We start from the raw sequence: 23,157 nt of genomic DNA on the forward strand, positions 1-23,157 counted from the left end.
AAGCCTGACAAGATCGTTAAATTCCAGTTGAGTAAAGGGTCCGTCTCGGTCCACGAGAGACAAAAGGAATCAGCCAAACCTTTCTTTTCTATCATCAGGACAAAAACACAGCGACAGCATATCCAAGTTCTGTATCCATCAAAAATACTTCTAGCAATTGGTCCACAAGCGCGTCCGATATTTCACAAACTATGGTTTTTGAGCACTGAACCCGACGTTCTAGTGGAGAGAGGTTTAAAACACGAGATATATGGAAGAGAGGGAGAGAGAAACAGAGAGAGCCAAGAGAGAGAGAGGGGGCTGGTGATGACGAGGAGGAGAGACACTCCTTTCTTTAACACAGCTGGTAGAGCAAGAGTGACACACAGTGGCCTCCTGATTAAAACTGCAGTGCACTGAGATAATGTGTAAAAGATGCATGAGTGTAAACATGAGTGTATTACCCACATGGACCCATGCCCCCCCCCCCCCCCCCCCCCCCCCAACCCACACATACACACACACACACACACACACACTCACACAAATATTTAAATAAAGTAATTCCTTAAAAAGCCATTTTAATCACAAAACACTCTAAAGCAAAACGGTTGCTGAACACGGTCAGTCAATAAACAAGAACATTTAAATTGAAAACTATAAAAACAGCCACTGTTGAATTTGAAGTTTAATGTCAGGTTACAGGTTTCAGCATTGTTACATCTGATTTAACATCTGCTGTGTTCTAGAGCCTTACATAGTCAGGACATTGTGATTAAAAAATGTGATTCACTTTGACAAAAAGATAAGTGATGTCTGTACAAGCCTAGCCAAGAAATAAAGTTTACTGTTTACATTTAAATACAAAGTACAATACATTTTTGGCTAAGAGACTAACTTTTGAAATAAAAAAAAACGTTGACAGTGCTCAATTTTAAAGATTAGGCTACATATTTTCCTTCATTTCTTAAACTTCTGGTATTCTCTAACATTCTTTGATTAAACGAAGGTTAGAGCTGGAGAACTAACAGTATGAAGACGCAACCACATTGTAAAATCCAACAGTTGTTCTCAATAACACTTTTTAGTTAACTTCATTTAATGTCTTAACTTAATTGTAAAAATCTGTACTATTCACATACTATGCTTTGTTTACTCAGAAACCCCAAGTTCATATTAATTGACTGGTTTGAGTGCCATTTTGTCAAGCAAAAAAAAAAAAAGTAAAATAAACATTTAAATAAATAAATGTATGCAGCAATGCAACAAGAAATTTGTTGTTTGGTTTCAAAGGAAGAGAAGTAATAGATAGGTTGCTTTTAAAAAGATGATCTCTAGCTTCTAGAAAGTCATTAACTATTTGTCATGCCGAATAATGATAAACACCTTGTGAAACTTTTAATTCAGTTTATACAATTCCTCTATATTTGTGACAATATCATGCAATTGACCATGCTTGAGAAACACACAACATGCAACATGCAAAACACAACAATGTTAACAATTAAATGAGTAATTAGTTGTAAGTGAACTATACTAAGCTTTTGTCAGTACAATATATAATATATGCATGCTTCTTTAAGTAAGTCTAACTAATTCGATTTTACAGTAAAAACAAACTAAAAAGTTCACCTGGTAAACCAATGAATCAATCTTTTGTAGGACTAAAGAACAGCACACAACAACCTTTGCTTACACCCTTTACCATTTCCTTATGCTCCTCTTGCTACTTACTCAACTTCAACGATAAATAAATACAGCATAATTAATAATATTAGCTAAAATTTCAACACTATAATGAATATAAGAAGAAATACAAATTTGTATGCATGGCAGAAAAATTAGGACTGATGACACGTCTAATTAAAAAGCATCTGCTTGTGCAGTAAATAAGGTAGGATATTTATTTTTTTTAAATATTAAGGATATATAATTATTATAATTATTATAATTATTATTATAAAGGGTAGCTGCCAAGGCTGCATTTATTTATTTTTTAAATACAAAAAACAGTAATATTGTGAAATATTATTAATATGTCAAATAACTGTTTTCTATTGTAATATATTTTAAAATGTAATGTATTCCTGTGATGAAAGCTGAATCATTACTCCAGTCTTCAGTGTCTCATGATCCTTCAGAAATCATTCTAATATGATGATTTTCTGCTCAAGAAACATTTATGATTATTATCAATGTTGAAAACAGTTTTTTCCAGGATTATGTGATGAATAGAAAGTTCAAAAGAACAGGATTTATTTTAAATAGAATATTTTGTAACGTTATAAATGTCTTTACTGTCACTTTTGATCAATTTAATGCATCCTTGCTGAATAAATGTATTAATTTCTTTAAAACAATTCAGCTTTGTGTCACAGGAAAAAATTACATTTTAAAATATTTTCAAATAGAAAACAGTTATTTTACATTTTAATAATATTTCACAATATTACTGTTTTATTTAATTTTTTAATAAAATAAATGCAGTGAGCATAAGAGACATATTCTAAAAACATTAAAATCTTACAGATCAAAAACTTTTGAATGGCAATGTATATAAATATGTGTGTGACTAATAGCTGTCACCACACATTAGAAAACAAAAAAAAAAAAAAATTCAAATCCTCTTCATCACGGTGTCATTGTAATAAAACTGCATCATGGAGGATGGAGTCTGTTGACCTGGTTGGACGTTCTGTAGATATATATTAAAAACACAATTTCAAAAACATTGTAATAGTGCAGAGCAAAATCGTTGTTTTTATGATGCAGTTAAACATTATTTGTACACTAAAGACACAATATTAAAAAATGCGATTGTCATCGCATACAATTACAAAATATCAAAGTGTCTGCATACTGCACAAGATTTCACAGAATCCAAAATGGCATTCACACACAATAAATGTGACCTAAAACTTTGCATCAAGGGTTTCTACTAAGAATCAAACCACAGCGAGTGTGTTTAAAATATTTTTAAAAGCTGATTTTTCGAAGATGTAAATAAAATAAAGACTATGAGTATGTTTTACAAGAAAATAGTCCGTCTTTCTGAATTAAAATCTTGTTTTATTCAATGCGTTAATTGCTGTGTCTTTGTACTTATTTGTGAAATTTACCAGCAATTTCTCCTACATCAAATCCATCCCATCTCTCCCCCTCAAAAAATTATTTTCTCTTATGTGCTCCTACTCTTTTACCTCCATTATGCAAACACACACTCATATAATCTTATATTACTATATATAGTGGAAACATCTCTAGTTGACACACACGCAAATAATCTACTCTAATTCCTTTGTTACTCTACATGACCCAACCAATTTACAAACAAGTGTGCGTATGAAAGAGACAGATAATATAAAAGTGGGGCATGCTATCTGTGTTGATCTTCTCACTGATGCAGCATCCTTGCTAAATATTTCACTGCATGTTTCCAGAAGATGTGTGTGAGCGAGAGAGATAGAGAGACATAAAATAGAGATGGAGTTTCCGTTCAAATTCTGTGTAATCCAGGGATTAGGTTCTGCTGGCAGCCTACTATGTCCTATTTCTATTTCCTCAAAGCGATTTCAAATATTAATAATCATAATCTCCTGCATTGGTTACACAAATATGAAGGCACATCACACTAGGCTGCAGTGAAACAGCAGGTCTTTTATAGGACACAGTAAAACACAGTAGAACGTTCCCTTAAATGTTGCAGGGTTTAACTAAATTCACTTTTCTTAATTAATTAAGTCCTGAAAACAATAAAAAAATAAACTGTGTCCTCCATAAAAATAAAATAAAGCTTAAGTCTGTTCGTAGTGAAAGCTGCAAATTATTATTATTATTATTTTTTTAAAATAAGGTGCTATAACCAAAACGAAAGACCATTGTGTATAAAATTTTGTAGTGGAAGTGACTCTTATTGTAAAATAAAGTTAAAATAAACTAAGGCTTCAGCCTACACCTTTTTCAGTTACTGTAATATGTACAATTATTGTGGAACTCTGAATGAGGACCATCATAAAAATGCTTGATGATGATGATTAAACTAAACACGTGAAAGCTTAGATTACTTATTTCTTATATTCAATATCCCTATTACTGAAAAACGTTTCAGGCAACACAGAGTATGGGTGTACTGGCTTAAGTTCAATAACTGCTGTTTAATTTGCACTAGAATGAGCCTTGGATCGATTCTCAGTGTTCAATATGAAAGCATTAAAACTGTGACACTTGCACGTGTGGAAACATTAGTGAAATGAAGCACTGTTACTGAAAAGTACGCAGTATAATACAGAATTTGGTTTTAATAAGGCACATCCGTAAGCTAGAGGTTGAATTTGACCTTGTGTGTGTGTGTGTGTGTGTGTGTGTGTGTGTGTGTACATACATGGCAAAAAGAACATGCCGGAGGATGTGTGGAAGCATAGTGAACACCAGAGGGGGTCGTTGGATAGCATGTGTGATATAATCAAGGGTGGGGCTGTGACTATGTGAGTGTGTGTGTGTATGTATATATATATATATATATATATATATATATATATATATATATATATATATATATATATATATATATATATATATATATGAGTGTGTGTGTGTTTGTTTTTGTGATTTAAGAGGACACAAATGTGTGTAATGACTCGGGTATTACACTGGTATTACAACATAAACATGATTTTAAATATGGGGACATATGTAATGTCCTCATATTTAAAATAGCTTTAAAAACATTCTAAACAATGTTTTATTAAAAATGTAATAATGCAGAATGTTTCCTGTGATGGGTAGGTTTAGGGGTATGTGTGTAGGGGGATAGAATATACAGTTTGTACAGTATAAAAACCATTACGCCTATGGAATGTCCTCACTTAGATAGCAAAACAAACCTGTGTGTGTGTGTGTCATTTATGTCTATGCGTGGTGGTAAAGTGTAATCTGATTAATTAAAGAGAGAGAGCGAGAGAGAGAGAACTTGGTGTGTAAACTATCATATTGATGCTGAAAAAAAAGGTTTTTTTTCCGAGAAAAAGGCAGGTTTGGTTATAGGCACATACATTATATGTATGGTTGTGCCTGAGTAAGAGAGAGAGAGGGGAAAGGGGGAGGGGTGACGTTGTGAGGCAACAGAAGAACCTATTCGCATGTTGCCACGGAAACAGCATTACAGCAGGAGGGGGCTTTTTCTGAATCTCCTTTCTGCTTTATGTGAGAGTGAGGCAGACTTTACTAAGGACAATTGATCAAATACGCTATAATTCATCACTATCTTATGAATATTAATATTAAAAGGAGCCATTAATATGACAGAATGGATGAGGAAATTATAAAGAGTCTCCCTGCCTTTCTCTCTTTCTCTCACACACACACACACACACACGTTCTAGAGAGCAGGTCAGCTCATGCAGTGGTGACGTGTTGCTACAGCAGCAGATAGACACAGTCCTGCTGACTTCTGTCACCTCCCCCCACAGACACGCTTCTGCTGTGAACACACCCTACAGCGCATTAAACATTCAGCAGATTACAGCACTGCAACACCTGACATTTGTTTTATAAAAAAAATACATCAAACCAACACCGTATTAACTCTGAAATACCAGTAGATGCATAAAATGCATTAAGTGTCCTGCATGGAATCAAAATCAACCCAATTTACGTTTCTGGTCTTGATGTGAATTATTCCTCGGTGCACATTATTTCTAAAGCAAATGTCCAAAGGCATGTCTGTATGATCTTTCTGCCCATGAAGCAACTTTAGTTTTCTAATCCTACATTTAGGACATTCAGTACCTTGAATCATTTGGAAATGTCACATTATAGAAGATGTGTATATAAAATGTATTAGTTCTTAGATGTTTCTACTGAAGAGAACACACATATTCCCACAGTATATGCTTTGTTTAGGAGATGCTGCAATGTTACGCTCTCCTCCTGATTAAGAGAGTGATTTTGAGAGCATTTCTTAAACACCTAGTGCTGACACACCCAATACGACAAGACTACAAGGTCTTAGAAAGAGACGAATGCAACTGCTTTCTCTTGAAACTGAAGTTTTTTAGCTTTTAGTATGACTATGTTAGCCTTAAGGTTATGAATAAGCTGGTGTGTTCCAAACCAATGACAAAATTTGCATTTAGGAGATATAAGCATTAAAAACTTACAGTCACTCACTTCTGTTAAAATGAATCACAGATTTTGATGACATCATCACAGACTTCACCTTCTCATCAAATCTTCTGCCAATCAAATGCTCTCTAGAATCTGAAGCGTCCAGCCCCCTGCATTATAAATAGACCCTGAAGCTGCGTCTTAAATCGGTCAGTTGTTCACACATTTACTATTTTCTACATGGTGAATGGCACATAGCGCACTATACATGTGATAAATATGCTTTAAGTTGAGGCGAATTAAGTCTGGTTTCACGTTACTTTCACGAGCACCGCCGCCCTACAAAAGCAAAAGACCATAACTCACCAGAGTGTGAAACTGAGAAAAATGACTTTAAAGTTTTTGTGTTGTCCAGCAAATTGTATGACAGGTAGGACACTGATCATTTGCCAAGTAGTTGTCATAATTAATATATTTATCTACATAATTTTTTGTTGTTGCTCAAACTTGACCTTTGACCCTTATTCGGAAGTTACTGTATTCTGCCTTTGCATTATCTGAAAAACAATAATGGGTCATACAAAGACAAAATAACTTCTAATGTATTGATCATTTTGACTTTATCACTCTCTACAAACATTTCTATGATAACAATGATAGCCTTAAAATAACATTTAGTGAGTTCTGTCTATTAAGGCTTAATATTACATCAATAGAATATTACAAAATAAAAAATAATGAGAAGGCTACAGCTGTACGGGATCATTTTAAAACTTTATCATTGTACTTAATTTAAGTAAAATAACACTTTAAGAGGTTAATAAAGTAACCTTCCACAAATATTTCTTACATTTGAAAGGTTTGATTTGGCTATGCCAGATTGCCAGTAATATGTAGACGTCCTTTCTCAAATACCATTCACCCTTTTCTGACAAAACGTATAGGAATATGCTTATATCTGATGACATTGTGTGTATTTTTCCAAAATTAATGGAAAAACTCTGTATTAATACATTTTCCTGGACGGAATGGAAAATGTATTTAGTACCACATGCATACAGACTACAGTTCTCTTTCACAAATTTGATGTGATTAGGATTGATTGTCTTGATATAGTCAGTTTATGACAGTTTACAAAGAAGGGAGTCTAACAACAAACTGATTTTAAGAAATGTATTAAATTAACAAGAAAATGAAACGAAAGAATGTTAAGAGGTGAATAAAATGAAAAATGTTGATGTATTTTGGTTGTGTGTGTCTGTGTGTGTGTGGGCATGTTTTTGTGAAATATCAGGACACAAATGTGTATAATGACATGGGTCTGACATAGGCATTACAAAAAGAGGGTGAAATATGAGGACGTTCCCCATGTCCTCACTTTTCAAAATGCTTATAAATCACACAGAATGAGGTTTTTTTCACAGAAAGTGAACTGCACAGTCTCCTGTGATGGGTAGGTTTAGGGGCCGGGGCAGTGTATGGGAATAGAAAATACGGTTTGTACGATATAAAAACCATTACGCCTATGGAATGTCCTCCCCACATTTCACAAAAACCCCCCTGCGTGTGTGTGTGTGTGTGAGAGAGATAGAGAATTACAAGAGTCTGGAAATCAGTCCACAGAGGGGCTTAATTTATCCCTATTCTTCAACCTCATTGAGGTTTCTGACCACCAAGGAGCTCCAGAAAAACCTATTATATTTATTTTCACTTTATTTAAGTTAATGGGTGTGGCAAAAGTGCTTTAATTACATATAGGCATAACAGTAACTTCAGAGTGACAAAAATCTTAACGTTGGTAAAACAAAGGTAGAGTGCCTTAACTCAAGCGTAACTGAATTCAAAGCTAAAGCTAAAAGACTGTAACTGATGTTAAGGGTTTCTGCCTTTGCTTTCCCTCTGCTTTTGGAAGTTACGGCAAAAACAACATCCTATTTTTAGCAGAAAAGAACAAAATTGACTCAAGATATTTTTCCACATGATAAAACTGATGTCCATTGTTCCAAAAATGGCAATACCAAAATTGAAGTTAAGGTCTTTTGCCTTTGCACGGCAGCGCAGTGCACACACACACACACACACACCAACGGCTCTGGTCTAAAGTTTTACTAAAGACACAAGAGCGCAGAGCGGATCATAAGCGCGAGTCGGCGCAGACAACAAAACATATCGGGCCCATTTAAATTCTGCACAGAATGCTGTATTTCAAAGCGATATGGAGGAGATTATGATGATAAACGGTTAGAGATTAGGAGGAAATTGGCTTTTACCAAACAGAAAGGCTCTAGTCAAACTGTGGTATTACTGAAACGCTATTGGCTGTTTCAAAAAGGGGAGGAGCTGTTATCAGCTGGAGCCGTTTCAAGGGAAATTACGTCAACACATTGTATAATGCTGCGCGTTTCAAGGCCCTTCAGTGGGCCTTTAATATCATCATAAACAAATCTGTAAGAGGAAGAGGGAAAACTCCAGTCCTGGGGTGTGCTTCCCAAAAGCATTGATAGCCAACTATGTTCGCAAGTTCCGTCGTTATCAGCATAGTTTAACGAGTCGGTTTCCCGAAACCACAAAACAAACACAAACAGCATTGACAGCTCTCGGCCTGTGGTTAGAAGCATAAGCTGTGTCCCAAATGACGCACACTGTACTCAACCGTGTAGTGTATGAGCTTTACATGGTTATTTTGTCATTCAACATCAGAATCTGGTAGTGCCTTCCCCTCCACTATGTAATTAAAGCTGCGACAGTTGAGTGTCGGGTATTTAAAGTGCACTTTTTCTTTTTGGAATTTTCAGCGTGAACACACTACTTATACTTAAAAATTTTATAGAATAGTGCATAAGTATGCTGAAAGACAGGGAAAAACTAGCCTAATACCAAAATGTCTGGTGGAGGAAAATTACTCAAAGATATTTGATATTTGAAATTGAACAAAGACATTTGCTTTACTGTTGTCAACCCCCATCCCCATCTTACTCATCAGAAGGGCCATTTGGAATTCCTAAAGACAAAGGGATCACACCTGTGTGGGAAGTTTGATCTGATTGGTCAGTTTGAATATCTCACGTTTTGGTCGGATTGGTCAGTTTGAATGTCTCACGTTTGGGTTTGGTCCCAGGGTCAGGAAAAAGGATAAAAGAACATTGTAACTATTGCTCTGGCTTTTTTTTTTTGATTCTCTGGCTTTCTTTTCTTAGGGCCTTCTCTTTGGCTCTCCTCTTCTTCTCTTTGTCTGTTTCTTTCTCTCTCTCTCTCTCCCTCTCTCTCTTTCTATCCCTCAGGTAACATTATATTCATGCTGTGTACGATTAATGGTATAAGTTTATCATCTCATACATCCATTTTGAAACTATTTTAAGTGTAACCATGACCAGATATTGTCATTAAATCTTTACATTTTGATCTATTCTGATTTACTATGTAATTATTAATGTCTAGTAGATTATGGAACGGTATAATTGCAACAAAGGGTTAAACAGAATGATTAAATATGTGACTAACTATTAAATATAAATGACCAAACAAACAACCAATTGGCATTCTAATCTAAATTCGAGATAATGATAAACGGAGTCAGATTAAAGATGAATTGGAAATAATCCCTTCTGCCCATCTGAAAAGACAGAACGCGCAGGGACCTTCAACCGCAGATCGTTACCTACATTGGAACGAATTCAGTGGTCTTACAATGCGAAATGGGACGCACCTATAGTTTCTTGTTTGCATGACGTGGACTTAATAAATCCTTATCTTGAGCAAAATACACAAGCTGACATTTAGAAACAGTTGTGACTAGCTTGATTTCTTCAACGATGCATAGTTAAGCAAACAAGCAGGATGAAATTCTGTCCAACACTTACGGGAAACAGCTACAAGCAGATATATTTTAGATTTGATCCATTTTCTTTACGCATCCCTACCACAGGCCACACACATTTTCTGACGTTTCATTGTCTTTTCGCTATCTACATTTCTGTTTCTTTCACATATTCTGATTTAAAAACAAGTTTCAGACTAAATTATGTGGGTTTTGATCCATTTTTAATCAAAAGAAACTGCCATCAAATACACACACAGAAAGTCTTGAGAAAGATGAATCTGAGAACATTTTAATCCATCTAGAGTTTAATCATTTATTCCTAAATCTGTGCTGAGAATGCTTTACACCGTTTCCCTGACAGAAATGGGACAGGGCAGGCGCATCCAGTACTGTACATGCACACTACCTAAACTGCACTTATGAATGGCCACAAATTAAACTTCATCCATGAACAATATTAACCATAGAGGTATGTGGCACACTACAGCCAGCACATGTTACGTTTGATACTCAGCACAAAGTCTGAATGGCTCAGACTATAATTTGGATCAGAGAGGATGTCTGACAGCTGCACCAGTACGCAATAATCTCTAATTCACTTTCCCCTCAAAATCCCAAAGCATTCTGGGAAAAAGGGTAAACAGTCAAATAAGATACTTTCCCTTTAGAAATACATTTATGTCAAATCTTACTGTACAGCCTTTCACATTGAGGGTTAATCCACAACATTTAGATCAAATTATTAAAACACAACAGTGAAATATCTCAATACTGAATATTTCAGTCAATATACTGTAAATTGACGGAACAGACCACAGTCACAGTAAAAAGTGGTTTATATTATTCATTTTCACACATACACTTTAAAAGAATAAATGCTTCAGTGTTTGTGAGTTTGGGAATAACACCCAAAAAAGAAAAGAAGATAGAGAAAATGTGTTTTTGTTTGTGGAACATGCCGTGCATGAAAGAATAAAATCCATTTTAATCCCATAAATAGGCTTTTTAAGTAATAAGGCTAAAGCAGCTGGTGATGAAACCGCCTCTGCTGAGAGATTCACTGGCTGCTCACACTGACCAAGAGTTCTGATTGGCTCCTGACACACACTGCAACAGCTCTTTCATTACCTGATTGGTTAAGCACACCTCTGTTTGATGCCCTTGGCTATTTGATTGGCCGAGGTGTTGCCGTGCGCAGCTCTGCTGGTGAGTGCAGTGATTGAAGCAAATTTATGTCCATCAGACTCTCAGGGGAATAATCTTCCAATGAGGTCAGAGTATTGATTTACATTTTGTCTGGTTTTGTTCACAGATATCCAGACCACACCCTCAGAGAAACCAGCAATGAAGAGATGTTTTTTTTCACAAGGACAGATGATGCATAAATCACAGACACATGCACACACAGAAGCTGCTGTAAATAGGTCATCGCTTAATAAACCAAATCAATTCTGACACACTAACACATAGAGAAAGATTAAATGCTTATTGACAGGCACTGTTAACTGGTGGCAGCATTTTGTGTGCAAAAGCTAGTGCACGAACACACATTTATAACAAAAACAAAACACACACATACACGCTAAAACATTACACTAATCTGCCACCAGGTGGAGATTTTCATTTACGAGTCACTTGTGAAACAAAGAAACCAAGAATCTCTCTCTCACACATAGCTCCCTCACACACTCTATGTCAGAGGAAATGAAAATGCAGCTGGTATAATGTTAAGAGAGGAGAGAATCCACTCAGCAGAGACAGAGAGATCTGATAACACACACATCACAAATCTAGGCCATAATATCTATTGTACTGGACATGTTTTATACGGTACTGCAGTGTTAACTTATACCTATATTATGTTGTCTATTGTGTGTGGTATTCATTCATTTTCTAATAAAATTTGTTTCAGATTTAGGAATGATTTCAAAATCCATTTGTAATCATGCACACCCACACAATCACAAAAAATACATACATATAATTGATGTATATGATATTTCAGAACAAACGGTAACACTTTACAATAAGGTCTCATTTGTTAACATTGGATTAACTAACATGAACCAACAATGAGCAATACATTTGTTACAGTATTTAACCTATTATTTTTGTTAAATGTTAGTTAATAAAAATACAGTCATTCATTGTTCGTTCATGTAAGTTCACGGATTTCTTAACTAATGTTAGGAAATACAACGTTTGACTTTAATAATGAATTAGTAAATGTTTGAAATTAACATGAACTAAGATTAAAAAATGCTGTATTGTTCATTCTTAGTTCATAACTTAGTTCTAACGTAGTTAACTAATGTTTACTAATGAAACCTTTTTATAAACATACAATATATTTCTGTTGATTTTATTTATTTTATTAGTCTAACTATAATCTAACAATAAAACCTAAAAGAAAACGTATTGCATTTTTGTGCAATACATATAATTTGGCGACAACATTGCGTGTGTGTGTACATGTTTTTCTATCCCGGTGGGTACTTAAATGCAACCTGAATACACAGAATTTGGTTTTACTATGGAACATCCATAAGCTAGAGGCTGAATTTGACCTATTTGACCCCATTTTCTCTATAACCCATTAACCTGCAAAACCCGCACAGAGAATATAATCCACCCGCTCTGTATAACTGCGACTTACCGTAATTATTCACACGTTATACATATAATTTATGTATATCCTCGGTGGTGTACGTTTTGTGTGTCTTTGTGGATGGACTGTGTGTAAATGCAGATGTGTACATTTCTATGCAAAGGTTAAAGTGTGTGTGAGAGAATGGAGCAGTGCTGCAGGCGTGTGTGCTGGGATACTGCAGAATGACATCAGCAAGAACACTTGAGACCGTTCAAGGGGACAAAAACAGAACCAAAAGTTCTATTCTATATTCAACTATCTCTCTCTCTCACACACACACACACACAAGCTGAACATCATCTTTCACTCTCCTCATCAAAACTTAATCATTTCACTTGGTCTCATGCATTACCAAGGGCTTTCAGATTCTAATTCTTTTAAGGTGTTTTGGAAGAAACTTTTAAAACCACTTTAAATCTAAAATCATGGTCTTACCTTGAGTGTGCTCTGGGGATGGAGAGAATGCCGGGAGAGCATGATAAAAAAAATAGAGAAAGAAGAGGAGATTAGTACTTCACTTCTGTTAAAACAATATCGGGTAGTGCACAAATTTTCTAAATCAGAACAGATGTGAGATCAGGTCAGAGGCCCAGCTGTGCTGAGACACACAGACGGGCGTTTGGAGTTTCCTTGAAGGAGACCTAAATTTGTAAAAAAGACAAGGTAATGAAACAATACATATTTTTTTACTAAATATGGATTAGAACTACCAGCTTAAACCCTGAAACGTAAAGCAACCAGTTTGGTATTGAAATGCTCTGTTTTAATCTTTCAGGAGGCCAAAGTCAAACAACATGGCCACCATTCACTTACCAAGGATTTGAATCAAAAATCAATCTTCTACATGTTTTACGTCATTTACACAACAGTGTAAATTCGTGGGTCTCTAAAAATGCCTTTCGTACTTTACCTCAGAAGTAGCAGATAGATACACTATATTACCAAAAGTTGTGGGACGCCTGCCTATACATGCACATGAACTTTAAATGACATCCCATTCTTAATCCGTAGGGTTTAATATGGAGTTGGCCCACCCTTTGCAACTATAACAGCTTAAACTCTTCTGGGAAGGCTTTCCACAAGGTTTAGGAGTGTGTTTATGGGAATTTTTGACCATTCTTCTAGAAGCGCATTTGTGAGGTCAGGCACTGATGTTGGACGAGAAGGCCTGGCTCACAGTATCTGCTCTAATTCATCCCAAAGGTTGAGGTCAGGACTCTGTGCAGGCCAGTCAAGTTCCTCCACACCAAACTTGCTCATCCATGTCTTTATGGACCTTGCTTTGTGCTCTGGTGCACAGTTGGAACAGGAAGGGGCCATCCCCAAACTGTTCCCACAAAGTAGGGAGCATGAAATTGTCCAAAATGTCTTGTATGCTAAAGCATTAAGAGTTCCTTTCACTGGAACTAAGGGAACTAAGGGGATTGAAAAACAACCCCACACCATAACCCCCCATCCACCAAACTTTACACTTGGCACAACTGCCAAACCCAGACTCATCTTGGATTGCCAGACAGAGAAGTGTGATTGGTCACTCCAGAGGACACGTCTCCACTGCTCTAGAGTCCAGTGGCAGCGTGCTTTACACCACGTATTCTATTTAGTAGTGAGTAAGCAATCTATCACGGTACCACACCTGAATTCACTGAGCTCCTGAGAGCGACCCATTCTTAGGTACTTGATTTTATACACCTGCGGTGTCCTAAAACTTTAGCAAAATAGTGTAGTTTGAGACGAACATATACATTTCAGCTGGAAAGGCTTTTTAAGAAAGTCAAAGCAAATGTATCTGTATACAACAGTCATGAAAAGTTGAACCTTAAACCTATTGGTGCAATTTCCAAAATTCAGCCCAAAACAGAATATGCATTATTAATAATCCTTGCCAGTGACCAAAAAAGGGGGCAAAACCAAATGCAAATGCTCTCAGAGTCAAACTATGAATATTAAAATAACATAACATCCAAGGCCAATGTGACACATACACACGATTAGCAGCGTGATGAAAGGAAACCATGAAAATAGTGAGGGGGAAAAAAAGTAAAATGAGAAGAGAAATAGAGTGAGAAGACAACAGTCACAAGGAGGGAAAAAAAGAACAGTGGCATGAAAGAATGGGGTTAGTGAGGGAGTGAATTAATGTAAGATAAAGGGAAATTAAACAGGGATTAAAAGGTGGAGAGAGAGCAAGAAGGAAAAAAAGATAAGAAGTGTGTGAGAACCAAATTAGGCAGTGGGAACAGAGTAAGTGCATGAATGAGTGTTAGTTGTACCGTTTTTAGTGGCTCCCGAAGGACCCTGTATCTGTGTGTATACTGTATGTACGTGAATGGCAGATTTTTTGCATGTTGGGTAAAGTTCTCTCCCCATTCAGACCACTGCAAAGCTGATGACTTCCCTCTGTAATCCCATTAGAAAGCTCGTAGTTGGATTACCGTCTCCCTGGTTATGCTGACAGGCCTAATCCAAAAGCACACATCAACACCACAGGGGCTACGGCAAGCATGTTGGACACCTCAAAACACCTGCGCTACACAATGCATGATTCAGACACAGCCAAAAAGACTTCAAATTGATTATGAAAATATCGACACACACCACATGTGTCAGAGTGATTGTGAAGGGCGCAAGGTCACGTCTAACTTGCATATTCCCTAATGACAGATCAAGCACTCTAAACACGATTTGTCAGTGTTCATTATTAAACTGACAGAATGAATTAAACGCTTTTCTGTCTTCATGATGATGCTTAAAATAGCATTGCTACAGTGTATAATGCAGTTCAAAATTGTTTAACAGAAAACACACATAAACTAGAATCATTGTGAGACGTTTTAGACAAGAAATTGCCATACATACAGACCTAACAGGAAATAACTGAATGTGCATTTATAATTAAAAATGTCCTTAAAATGTAATATATTTTTATAAATCAATTTCACAGATCACCCAATGGTCTTCAGACCTGGTCAGTGAGCTTTAAATAAATTGAATGCTCTTTCATAGCTTTGCTCTCAAGACTGATCATATAGAAAATAATATTTACTCACATCTTGCTGAATGCACAGGCAGGACAATGACTTAGCCTCACTGTCAAACTCACTGTCTCAAACTACAAGCCCACATTACAGCCAACGCTCTGATTACCTTCAGTAAAGGTCACTGACCATCAAACTCACTGGAAATGACAATGCAAGTACCATCACGCACACAGATTATAGGTTTATTGTCTGTATTTATATTGTAATTATTAAGGGAATAGAGAGAGAGACACGTATGAGGCATTATTTAGGACAACATGTTTCACAAATATTAAATAAATGACTACATTTTTTTTTAAATAACTTAAATCACACTAAACAACTCTTCCGCAAAATATAAACAGTTGATTAAACATTCTCTGAACAAATAATTGGTGCATACAGCATATGACTGATGTGCGGTTACAGGTGTGTGTGTGTGTGTGTGTGCCTATTAACCATATTTTGGGAACAAATTTGTACCCAGAAGTGAGCAAAACCTGACAAAATTTCCAAAAACCTCCCTTTGGGGACGTCCTTGTTTGTAAAACTGGATACTAATTTAAGAAAAAGTAATTAAAAAAATTAAAAAATGCTGAAAATCTTATGATGGGTAGGTTTAGGGTGTGGGTTAGGGTTAGGTTACAATTGTATAATTATTATGTACAATTATCTGTATATAAAAACAGTAAAAGTCTATGCAATGTCCCAATTTAGATAGCTAGGTAAACGCGTGTGTGTGCGTGTGTGTGTGGGCATGTTTTTGTGAAATATCAGGACACAAATGTGTATAATGACATGGGTATGACATAGGTATTACAAAAAGAGGGTGAAATATGAGGCATTCCCCATGTCCTCACTTTTCAAAATGCTTATAAATCACACAGAACAAGGTTTTTTTCACAGAAAGTGAACTGCACAGTCTCCTGTGATGGGTAGGTTTAGGGGTAGGGGCAGTGTAAGGGGATAGAAAATACGGTTTGTACGGTATAAAAACCATTACGCCTATGGAATGTCCTCACATTTCACAAAAACAAACGTGTGTGTGTGTGTGTGTGTGTGTGTGTGTGTGTGTGTGTGTGTGTGTGTGTGTGTGTGTGTGTGTGTGTGTGTGTGTGTGTGTGTGTGTGTGTGTCATGTTTTTCTATCCCGGTGAGGACTTCAACCTGAATGCACACTGACTCATGGGGACTCTTGTCACTGTGGGGACCTAAATTGAAGTCCCATTATAGCACATAATTTGGTAGGAAACAAGCTTATAAATCATGCAAAATTAGTTTTTCTTTTTGCTTTATGTAAAAATACATAACGTTTTGTGTGATGGGTAGGTTTAGGGGCAGGGTTAGTGTAAAGTTAGAGAGAATATACAGTTCGTACAGTATAAAATCCATTACGTCTATAGAGTCCACACAAAGGGTGAACACACATAAGATGAGAGTAGAGATAGTTTAGTTCACCACAATGATTATTACAATGAGAACAATAGCTGCGTTTACATGGACCCTAATAACCCCCTTGCAATCCGTTCATTAGGATATGTAAATACTTGATTGGATCGAAAACACACACATCAACCAGATCACTTTATCAGGTGTTCATCATGTAAACACTTCACTTCGGATTCATCAATCGGAAGGATTTCAAAAGGTGTCTATGCAGAAAGGAGAATGAAATTAGATTTGAACTGACTCACAGTAAAAATAAAATAACAGCAGAAAGAGATAAACTGACAATGGAATGAAGTAAAGTGAAAAAGGATGAAGATAATGGACAAGTGCAAATCTGACACTGATTCAGAACCTGAGCTAATCTGAATGTCATTCACGGCTGACACACACAGCTCTCTTTCAGAGGGAGCAGCTGCAGAAGGATGTGGCTGGAATCACTATCAGGTCTAATGAACACACACACACACACACACACACACACACACACACACACACACACACACACACACACACACACACACACACACACACACACACACACACGTGTCTAGAGAGCAGCAGACACAGAAAAACCATACTAATTCCCTGCACCTGCATGCCAACCACCATCATTCTCAAAACTAGAAACAACCAGCAAATTCTGTGCCATAATAATGAAAAGTATAATGTATTACCAGGCCAATACAGACAAAACCACAGCTCTGCAGATTTATACAGAATTAAAACACTCATTTCTGATGATAGCTTCAGCGATCAGTAAGCTATGTTTAACCCATTTTACCACGTACAAATGCGTACAGTATAGAATTCCAAAGAATTCACACTAAAATAAGTGCAGAAATCACAAAAACAGTCAGTAAATTCCATCAGGACTGCATATAAGACCGCATTTTAAAACTCAGACCAATAATGTATGTTACTGATTATTAACCAAAACTAAAATGTATTAAATGCAGAGATACAGTCAGTCAATAAACATACTAAAAAGACATAGCTGCATCATGAATACATTACAATCACATTTGTGGATATGTATTCAGCCTCTTATTTATAGAATATCTAAACAGAACAATTAGCCTACACTAAATCAAGAAATGCTTCTAAATAAATAACGAGATGCACCATGCAGCTTGTAAGGTTATCTAAACAAAACCTCTTTTTTAAAAAAAGGAGGGAGAGAGAGAGAGAAAGAAAGAGAGAGAGAGAGAATTCAGCTATATTTAAGCTGCAGTCAGTGAACAGACTAAATTATTCACATCGCGCTGGCCTACATCTTCCAGGCAAATGTCTCTGTGTGTGTATGTGTTTGCGTGTGTGTGTGTGTTCATGTGTAAGGGATGCAAGGATGCTGTTCGGACTCAAACACGCTCTCAAATTCACAGCGACATTAAAAGCTTCTGTGGACTCTGATGTGACGATGCCCAAAAGAACAACTCTCACTGGAAAAGTCGCTCTGCTAGAGAATAAAATAGAAATAACAGAAACACTGGCTGAAAATCCACAGAACAGATTGTCAGATTTATCTATACTGTAAACCCGTTTTGGGAAAAACACGAATCGCCAAGGCCATGTATAAAACATTGCATAGATTTCACCCTGTAATTATGCCTTCACACAAGATTTGGCGTATTATAAACAAGCGTTTTCAAATTTATAAAATAATAAGGTTTCATTTGTTAACATTAATTAACATGAACAATGAACAATACTTGTATAGCATTTATCATCATTTCAGTAGTTAATAGTACATTTTAATATTATTAATTCACTGTGAACTAAAATGAACATGGGTATTTTTATTAGCCAACATTAAAAACGGTTAACGTTTAAAATGATATTGCTCATTGTTAGCACATGTTAGCAAATGCATTAACTAATGTAAACAAATAAGATCTTATTGTAAAGCATTACCTATAAAACCATACACCAGAGCCTGCGCAAACTTGATGTTATAAATAACAAATAGCAGAAGATTGTGCATGCATGCGTCCTCCCTAATCATACATGATGGTTAGTTCATTATTAAATGAAACAATGCTGGTTTAATCATTATGTTCAATGCATCACTGGAACTTGAACCCTAATAAAAGCTATGCATGTTTTTACACATTTCTATATAAGATATAAATTACAATGCAGCATGCATTTTTCATTTGTACACAATGTGAGTTGATCACAATGATCTATGTGTGAATGTCACATGGATGAGACACTGCCCTGATGTCTCTGCTGCTAAAAATGACTCTCTCTCACACACACAGGCCTGTATTTAACATGCAAGAGTGAGTCACTGTCTAAAAGTCTTTGCCACTCATAAAGCACACTAACATACATACATATATTGGTATACCCAGTAGTAGGGGACTAGGGGTGTAACGATACATCTATGCCACGGTTCGGTTCATATCACGGTTTTGGAGCCACGGTCCGGTTCGGTTCGGTTCGCTGTGGAGGCAGGGTACATGCAGGGCACCAGCAATAATAACACTAGATTCACTTTTAACTTAATAATAACAACAACAATAATTTTATTTATTAACTTAATTTTTTATTAACGTTATACATTGGCTTCATGTTTTCTTTAGAGCAGTTAGCATACCTGAGTAAACTCAAATTAAATAAATGTCTGCTCTGTAGACTAGTCAGAAATAATATACTCATTTTACCATTTACCATGCGTTTTTTTTAAATATAAAAACTGATGACACACACACACAAGTAATGTCCCACTTTAGCCTACTTAAAGGCATAAATTGTATGAATATGACTAATACTGATGAATAAATAGGCCTATAAGTTAAAGCTATTAAATAGCAGTTTTGTAGCCACCACACTAATTTAAAAATAAACAAAATAACATAAGTGAAAATAAAGTGGCATTTTGGGGTTATGGAAACAACAGTTACCATGACGAATACAAAATACACCATGAACTGTTAATGAAACATGAAAACTGCTCCTGATGAACAGAATGAACATCATACCTGCATGTCTTCCCAGCTAACACACGTCAAACTAGTTTGATTTATTGGTACTTTACTTTTATTTCATGACTTACGAATTGACAACGTAGCGCTGCACGCTCGTAGTTTCTCTTGCGCTTTACATATGAAGTGATATACACGGCGCCTCCGCATTTGCGCGTGTAATTGAAGCGTGTGAAAAAAAGAAAAAAAATATTCTGTGGCATAAGGTGAAGTGAGAGCTGGGCCGGGGCAGCAGGGGGCGGGGCACGTTCGGTTCGACATGAGAGTATCGCGGTTCGTACCGTGGGTGGTGTATCGCGGTTTTTTCGGTTTGGTTTAAATATCGTTACACCCCTACCCAGTAACGGTTTAAATTACTCACAGTTCAGTTAGGCCTGTCGCAATAATCAATATATCGATATATCGCACAATATATGTACATGACCTCAATAGTTTTTTGTGATGCAATATATCGCCCATTATGTTTACATGATAATGAATGTCACCAATATTTTACTCGATTGTGCTGTCATCTTGTATGTTTTCCGTGACGGAGGTGAAAGTGGTTCTCAGGCAGTTCCTTCATACACAGAGCGGTTATCAACAGGTGATAGTTATTGTGTTTTCCTGACAACTACTGACAGTTTGGAAGAATAAGCCCAAATGGACTCGATTTCAAAGCCGCGATCCCCTGTTCCAGTGCACATATAAATGTCAACGCAGAACGACGAGTGTTAAAGCCGTTTCACAAGGGAAAATTTTTATTTACAATTATTTTTTTATTTTTTTAGGATAATATATTTTTTACCCTTTTTACCCTAAAGAATTAAAAGGTTGTCATTTGAAAGTGTGTCTACTTGCATTATTATGCTGTTATATTTTAGGATTATATATTCAGTGAAATAAAATGACCTTAATATCGTTTATCGCAATTATTTCTGGGACGATATAACGCAAAACAAAAAGTAGTTTTCAGGTACAGAAATTTAATAAAGTAATCAAATGTAAAATAACAGTGCATATTTGACTGTATAAATTAAATAGTAATCCTTATTAAAGTTAAAAACTATTAAATCAAGAGCAGTGAGTGATTTCCTTGTCTTTTGTTGTTTGATTAACATTAAAAACACAGACAGCAGGAATATTCGGTTGCTGTCACTTTAAGACATAATGCACGGATGCAGTACACTGATATTGATACACATGCGCGACTGTACAAGTTCACATTTAAGGCATAACAGACTATGTCTAGGATGCTCTTGAAGACGGGCATGTTGACAATTTTTGTGCAAGTTTGTCCGTTCAAGCTCAAGACTTGAAAGAGAACTCAATATTTGCGTGTTGTCTGAGACGCGGATGTGAACCACTGTAAAGAACGTCTCAGGTTATGACTATAACCATAGTTCCCTGAGAAGGGAACGAAACACTGCGTCCACTAGGGACAGCTTTGGGAACGCCCACAGCGTGATAGCGTCTGATACACGTATGTCAACTCAGCCAATGGCAAGAGTGAGCGTCACGGGCGGGTGACGTCACGTCCAGGAAAGGATAAATATACATCCGGTCCGATCGCACTTCAGCTAAACTGCCGAAGCAAGGGATCACAGGGATGCAGGGAGTATGGCAAAGGGACGCAGTGTTTCGTTCCCTTCTCAGGGAACTATGGTTATAGTCATAACCTGAGACGTTCCCTTTCGAGGGAACTTCACACTGCGTCCACTAGGGACAGCTTTGGGAACGAAATACCAAAACGCCATAATACCAAATGCCTGTCGTGTGAAACTGTGGCACATTCAAGACAGGAGCACTGAAGAACCTGGAGCACATTCCAGGTCAAGATCATAGTATCTCACAAATGTAAGAGGCGAGGACCAACCGGCCGCATCGCAGACTTCTTTGAGGAAAACCCCCGATACCAAGGCCTTAGAGGCCGCCATACTCCTAGTAGAGTGGGCTTTGACAGCTAAGGGACACTGCTGATCAGAAGACCCATAAGCCAGTGAGATAGCCTCGACTATCCGCTTGCTCATTGTATGTTTGGACGCAGGGAGACCCCTGTTCTGAGGTCCAAAACAAACAAAGAATTGATCCGCTTTCCTCCACAGGGCAGCTCTGTGGACATAAGCATCCAGTGCTCGCACTGGACATATAAGGTTCAATCTTTCCTGGTCTGGATTAACAAATGGAGGAGGACAGAGAGCCTGCAGCACTATAGGCCGTGGAACATTGGTTAACACCTTCAGAACATACCCTAATCTAGGGTAAAGGAAAGCTTTAACCCTCCCTGGTGCAAACTCCAAGCACGAAGGGGATATTGATAAGGCCTGAAGGTCTCCTACTCTCTTAATAGAAGAGATGGCAAGAAGGAAGATGGTTTTCAGAGTCAGAAACTTTTCTGAGATGATGTCAAGTGGCTCGAACGGAGCCGCAGATAAGCCTTCCAACACTATAGCCAAATCCCAAGTAGGAACTCTAGTGCGCACCGCAGGCCTCAGCCTCTTAGTGCCACGAAGGAAACGAGTTACCAACGGGTCCCTCCCCACAGTAATACCATCCACATGGGCATGGTAAGCAGAAATAGATGAAACATACACCTTTAGTGTAGCAGGGGTCAACCCAGAAGAGAATCGCTCTTGTAAAAAATCTAGCACTGAACCACCAGGGCAGTTGACTGGATCTAACTGTCGTTCTTGACACCAAGAAGTGAACAACCTCCACTTCAGGGCATATAGTCTCCTCGTGGATGGAGCTCTGGAGCTAAGAATGGTCTCCACTACCTCGGTAGAGAGACCAGACTCTATGAGCTCGCCCCCCTCAGCGGCCAAACCCACACGTTCCACATTTCTGGGCGGGGGTGAAATATTGAGCCCTCCGCCTGAGATAGAAGATCCCTCCTGATCGGAATCTTCCAAGGTGAGCCATCGAGCAGTGTTACAAGGTTCGAGAACCAAATCCGGCTCGGCCAGTAAGGAGCTACTAGCAGTAGACTTATCCCCTCCCGGCGAACTTTCTCCAGAACTCCCTGGAGCAGAACAACTGGGGGAAATGCGTACAGACGCCGCCTCGGCCACGTCTGTACCATGGCATCCAGTCCCAGAGGAGCTGGATGAGTCAAAGAGAACCAGAGTGGACAGTGCGTCGTATTCTGAGACGCAAACAGATCCACTTC

At 37.2% G+C, this 23,157-nt stretch overlaps 3 protein-coding genes across 4 annotated transcripts in view; all 3 read right to left on the reverse strand.

Annotated features, from left to right (window-relative positions):
• Window positions 1-23,157, reverse strand: part of LOC307140227 (protocadherin alpha-C2-like) — a gene marked incomplete at its 5' end in the record, with an annotated part of 201,324 nt that overhangs the window by 88,979 nt on the left and 89,188 nt on the right. The window lies entirely within an intron of this gene.
• Window positions 1-23,157, reverse strand: part of LOC307139494 (protocadherin-16-like) — a gene marked incomplete at both ends in the record, with an annotated part of 82,044 nt that overhangs the window by 3,142 nt on the left and 55,745 nt on the right. The gene's annotated exons all lie outside the window — the stretch shown is intronic.
• The window catches only part of LOC307139495 (protocadherin Fat 4-like), a gene marked incomplete at both ends in the record, with an annotated part of 53,678 nt that overhangs the window by 3,018 nt on the left and 27,503 nt on the right, over window positions 1-23,157 (reverse strand). The gene's annotated exons all lie outside the window — the stretch shown is intronic.

Source organism: Gobio gobio, assembly GCF_949357685.1.
Source record: "Gobio gobio genome assembly, chromosome: 16".
Classification (NCBI taxonomy): Eukaryota; Metazoa; Chordata; class Actinopteri; order Cypriniformes; family Gobionidae; genus Gobio; species Gobio gobio.